Source organism: Phalangium opilio, unplaced genomic scaffold (assembly GCF_054372755.1).
Source record: "Phalangium opilio isolate 3A_F unplaced genomic scaffold, DU_Popi_V2 ptg000078l_1, whole genome shotgun sequence".
Classification (NCBI taxonomy): domain Eukaryota; kingdom Metazoa; phylum Arthropoda; class Arachnida; order Opiliones; family Phalangiidae; genus Phalangium; species Phalangium opilio.
Window position 1 is genome coordinate 5,231,520 of NW_028324186.1, and position 6,037 is coordinate 5,237,556.

Consider the following 6,037-nt stretch of genomic DNA (forward strand, 5'->3'; position numbering starts at 1 on the left):
TGTGTGGCGATAAGCTCCATATAATGTCTCTTTTTTTAACTAAATCACCATCTTTTCATCTAAAACTCTTTTATTCTCAGCTCGAATTAGTTATTTATTTTCGTTTATAAAGAATTTTTACCCATTTTTATATTCACTTTTAAAACTCGGAATAATTAGGCTTAAAACGTAGACTTTTAAGTCTCGTGCTGCACCTAAAACACGTGCCAAAGTATTCGACGCTCCTATCGACGAAAAAATGTTCTAATATTAATGATTTCAGTGAATTGTTTGTATGTTTGGAAGAATTTTGTCAATAAACACTATACATTTTTCACTTTGTGTAGACAGGGGCCTCAAATTTGTCTTATAGCTTAGGGCCTCTATAGTCCTTAATCCGTCCCTGCTCTGGGTTATGGGCCCAGCACGCTCCCACTGCGCCACTCTGCTTACATCACCATTATATGAAAAACTAACTGATACCAAAATAGCAAATGCTACTTTTCAATAACAATGCAGAGCGTGGTTTCGATCCACGAACCTCAGGGTTATGGGCCCAGCACGCTTCCACTGCGCCACTCTGCTTACCTCACCATTATATGAAAAACTAACTGATACCAAAATAGCAAATGCTACTTTGCATTAACATAGCAGAGCGTGGTTTCTATCCACGGACCTCTGGGTTATGGGCCCAGCACGCTTCCACTGCGCCACTCTGCTTACATCACCATTATATGAAAAACTAACTGATACCAAAATAGCAAATGCTACTTTACATTAACATAACAGAGCGTGGTTTCGATCCACGGAGCTCTGGGTTATGGGCCCAGCACGCTTCCACTGCGCCAGTCTGCTTACCTCACCATTATATGAAAAACTAACTGATACCAAAATAGCAAATGCTACTTCTTCATTAACATAGCAGAGCGTGGTTTCTATCCACGGACCTCTGGGTTATGGGCCCAGCACGCTTCCACTGCGCCACTCTGCTTACATCACCATTATATGAAAAACTAACTGATACCAAAATAGCAAATGCTACTTTGCATTAACATAGCAGAGCGTGGTTTCGATCCACGGAGCTCTGGGTTATGGGCCCAGCACGCTTCCACTGCACCACTCTGCTTACATCACCATTATATGAAAAACTAACTGATACCAAAATAGCAAATGCTACTTCGCATTAACATTGCAGAGCGTGGTTTCTATCCACGGACCTCTGGGTTATGGGCCCAGAACGCTTCCACTGCGCCACTCTGCTTACATCACCATTATATGAAAAACTAACTGATACCAAAATAGCAAATGCTACTTTGCATTAACATAGCAGAGCGTGGTTTCTATCCACGGACCTCTGAGTATGGGCCCAGAACGCTTCCACTGCGCCACTCTGCTTACATCACCATTATATGAAAAACTAACTGATAACAAAATAGCAAATGCTACTTTGCATTAACATAGCAGAGCGTGGTTTCGATCCACGGAGCTCTGGGTTATGGGCCCAGCACGCTTCCACTGCACCACTCTGCTTACATCACCATTATATGAAAAACTAACTGATACCAAAATAGCAAATGCTACTTTGCATTAACATTGCAGAGCGTGGTTTCGATCCACGGACCTCTGGGTTACGGGCCCAGCACGCTTCCACTGCGCCAATCTGCTTACATCACCATCATATGAAAAACTAACTGATACCATAATAGCAAATGCTACTTTACATTAACATAGCACAGCGTGGTTTCTATCCACGGAGCTCTGGGTTATGGGCCCAGCACGCTTCCACTGGCCACTCTGCTTACATCACCATTATATGAAAAACTAACTGATACCAAAAATAAATGCTACTTTGCCTTAACATAGCAGAGCGTGGTTTCGATCCACGGACCTCTGGGATATGGGCCCAGCACGCTTCCACTGCGCCACTCTGCTTACATCACCATTATATGAAAAACTAACTGATACTAAAATAGAAAATGCTACTTAACATTAACATAGCAGAGCGCGGTTTCGATCCACGGACCTCTGGGTTATGGGCCCAGAACGCTTCCACTGCGCCACTCTGCTTACATCACCATTATATGAAAAACTAACTGATAACAAAATAGCAAATGCTACTTTGCATTAACATAGCAGAGCGTGGTTTCGATCCACGGAGCTCTGGGTTATGGGCCCAGCACGCTTCCACTGCACCACTCTGCTTACATCACCATTATATGAAAAACTAACTGATACCAAAATAGCAAATGCTACTTCGCATTAACATTGCAGAGCGTGGTTTCTATCCACGGACCTCTGGGTTATGGGCCCAGAACGCTTCCACTGCGCCACTCTGCTTACATCACCATTATATGAAAAACTAACTGATACCAAAATAGCAAATGCTACTTTGCATTAACATAGCAGAGCGTGGTTTCTATCCACGGACCTCTGGGTTATGGGCCCAGAACGTTTCCACTGCGCCACTCTGCTTACATCACCATTATATGAAAAACTAACTGATAACAAAATAGCAAATGCTACTTTGCATTAACATAGCAGAGCGTGGTTTCGATCCACGGAGCTCTGGGTTATGGGCCCAGCACGCTTCCACTGCACCACTCTGCTTACATCACCATTATATGAAAAACTAACTGATACCAAAATAGCAAATGCTACTTTGCATTAACATTGCAGAGCGTGGTTTCGATCCACGGACCTCTGGGTTACGGGCCCAGCACGCTTCCACTGCGCCAATCTGCTTACATCACCATCATATGAAAAACTAACTGATACCATAATAGCAAATGCTACTTTACATTAACATAGCACAGCGTGGTTTCGATCCACGGAGCTCTGGGTTATGGGCCCAGCACGCTTCCACTGGCCACTCTGCTTACATCACCATTATATGAAAAACTAACTGATACCAAAAATAAATGCTACTTTGCCTTAACATAGCAGAGCGTGGTTTCGATCCACGGACCTCTGGGATATGGGCCCAGCACGCTTCCACTGCGCCACTCTGCTTACATCACCATTATATGAAAAACTAACTGATACTAAAATAGAAAATGCTACTTTGCATTAACATAGCAGAGCGTGGTTTCGATCCACGGACCTCTGGGTTATGGGCCCAGCACGCTTCCACTGCGCCACTCTGCTTACATCACCATTATATGAAAAACTAACAGATACCAAAATAGCAAATGCTACTTTACATTATCATAACAGAGCGTGGTTTCGATCCACGGAGCTCTTGGTTATGGGCCCAGCACGCTCCCACTGCGCCACTCTGCTTACATCACCATTATATGAAAAACTAACTGATACCAAAATAGCAAATGCTACTTTTCAATAACAATGCAGATCGTGGTTTCGATCCACGAACCTCAGGGTTATGGGCCCAGCACGCTTCCACTGCGCCACTCTGCTTACATCACCATTATATGAAAAACTAACTGATACCATAATAGCAAATGCTACTTTACATTAACATAACAGAGCGTGGTTTCGATCCACGGAGCTCTGGGTTATGGGCCCAGCACGCTCGCACTGCGCCACTCTGCTTACATCACCATTATATGAAAAACTAACTGATACCAAAATAGCAAATGCTACTTTTCAATAACAATGCAGAGCGTGGTTTCGATCCACGAACCTCTGGGTTATGGGCCCAGCACGCTTCCACTGCGCCACTCTGCTTACATCACCGTTATATGAAAAACTAACTGATACCAAAATAGCAAATACTACTTTGCAATAACATAGCAAAGCGTGGTTTCGATCCACGGACCTCTGGGTTAGGGGCCCAGCACGCTTCCACTGCGCCACTCTGCTTACATCACCATTATATGAAAAACTAACAGATACCAAAATAGCAAATGCTACTTTACATTAACATAACAGAGCGTGGTTTCGATCCACGGAGCTCTGGGTTATGGGCCCAGCACGCTCCCACTGCGCCACTCTGCTTACATCACCATTATATGAAAAACTAACTGATACCAAAATAGCAAATGCTACTTTTCAATAACAATGCAGAGCGTGGTTTCGATCCACGGACCTCCGGGTTATGGGCCCAGCACGCTTCCACTGCGCCACTCTGCTTACATGATCATAGTATGAACAAACTATCTTATATCAAAATAGCAAGTGCTATTTTACATAAATTTAGCAGAGCGTGGTTTCGATTCACGAACCTCAGGGTTACGGGCCCTGCACGCTTCCACTGCGCCACTCTGCTTACATCACCATTATATGAAAAACTAACTGATACCATAATAGCAAATGCTACTTTTCAATAACAATGCAGAGCGTGGTTTCGATCCACGAACCTCTGGGTTATGGGCCCAGCACGCTTCCACTGCGCCACTCTGCTTACATCACCGTTATATGAAAAACTAACTGATACCAAAAGAGCAAATACTACTTTGCAATAACATAGCAAAGCGTGGTTTCGATCCACGGACCTCTGGGTTAGGGGCCCAGCACGCTTCCACTGCGCCACTCTGCTTACATCACCATTATATGAAAAACTAACAGATACCAAAATAGCAAATGCTACTTTACATTAACATAACAGAGCGTGGTTTCGATCCACGGAGCTCTGGGTTATGGGCCCAGCACGCTCCCACTGCGCCACTCTGCTTACATCACCATTATATGAAAAACCAACTGATACCAAAATAGCAAATGCTACTTTTCAATAACAATGCAGAGCGTGGTTTCGATCCACGGACCTCCGGGTTATGGGCCCAGCACGCTTCCACTGCGCCACTCTGCTTACATGATCATAGTATGAACAAACTATCTTATATCAAAATAGCAAGTGCTATTTTACATAAATTTAGCAGAGCGTGGTTTCGATTCACGAACCTCAGGGTTACGGGCCCTGCACGCTTCAACTGCGCCACTCTGCTTACATCACCATTATATGAAAAACTAACTGATACCAAAATAGCAAATACTACTTTACATTAACATTGCACAGCGTGGTTTCGATCCACGGACCTCTGGGTTATGGGACCAGCACGCTTCCACTGCGCCACTCTGCTTACATCACCATTATATGAAAAACTAACTGATCCTAAAATAGAAAATGCTACTTTGCATTAACATAGCAGAGCGTGGTTTCGATGCACGACCTCTGGGTTGTGGGCCCAGCACGCTTCCACTGCGCCACTCTGCTTACATCACCATTATATGAAAAACTAACAGATACCAAATAGCAAATGCTACTTTACATTAACATTGCAGAGCGTGGTTTCGATCCACGGAGCTCTAGGTTATGGGCCCAGCACGCTCCCACTGCGCCACTCTGCTTACATCACCATTATATGAAAAACTAACTGATACCATAATAGCAAATGCTACTTTACATTAACATAGCACAGCGTGGTTTCTATCCACGGAGCTCTGGGTTATGGGCCCAGCACGCTTCCACTGGCCACTCTGCTTACACCACCATTATATGAAAAACTAACTGATACCAAAATAGCAAATGCTACTTTGCCTTAACATAGCAGAGCGTGGTTTCGATCCACGGACCTCTGGGATATGGGCCCAGCACGCTTCCACTGCGCCACTCTGCTTACATCACCATTATATGAAAAACTAACTGATACTAAAATAGAAAATGCTACTTTACATTAACATAGCAGAGCGCGGTTTCGATCCACGGACCTCTGGGTTATGGGCCCAGCACGTTTCCACTGCACCACTCTGCTTACATCACCATTATATGAAAAACTAACTGATACTCAAATTGAAAATGCTACTTTGCATTAACATAGCAGAGCGTGGTTTCGATCCACGGACCTCTGGGTTATGGGCCCAGCACGCTTCCACTGCGCCACTCTGCTTACATCACCATTATATGAAAAACTAACAGATACCAAAATAGCAAATGCTACTTCGCATTAACATTGCAGAGCGTGGTTTCGATCCACGGAGCTCTGGGTTATGGGCCCAGCACGCTCACACTGCGCCACTCTGCTTACATCACCATTATATGAAAAACTAACTGATACCATAATAGCAAATGCTACTTTACATTAACATAACAGAGCGTGGTTTC

General features: G+C 44.1%; 2 non-coding genes across 2 annotated transcripts; both read right to left on the bottom strand.

Annotated features, from left to right (window-relative positions):
- Positions 1–3,726: 3,726 nt before the first annotated feature.
- On the bottom strand, positions 3,727–3,798 carry TRNAR-CCU (transfer RNA arginine (anticodon CCU)). The gene has a single exon. It is a non-coding gene; the product is annotated as a tRNA-Arg (tRNA).
- Positions 3,799–4,402: 604 nt separating this feature from the next.
- Positions 4,403–4,474, bottom strand: TRNAR-CCU (transfer RNA arginine (anticodon CCU)). The gene has a single exon. It is a non-coding gene; the product is annotated as a tRNA-Arg (tRNA).
- Between the last annotated feature and the right edge of the window lie 1,563 nt (positions 4,475–6,037).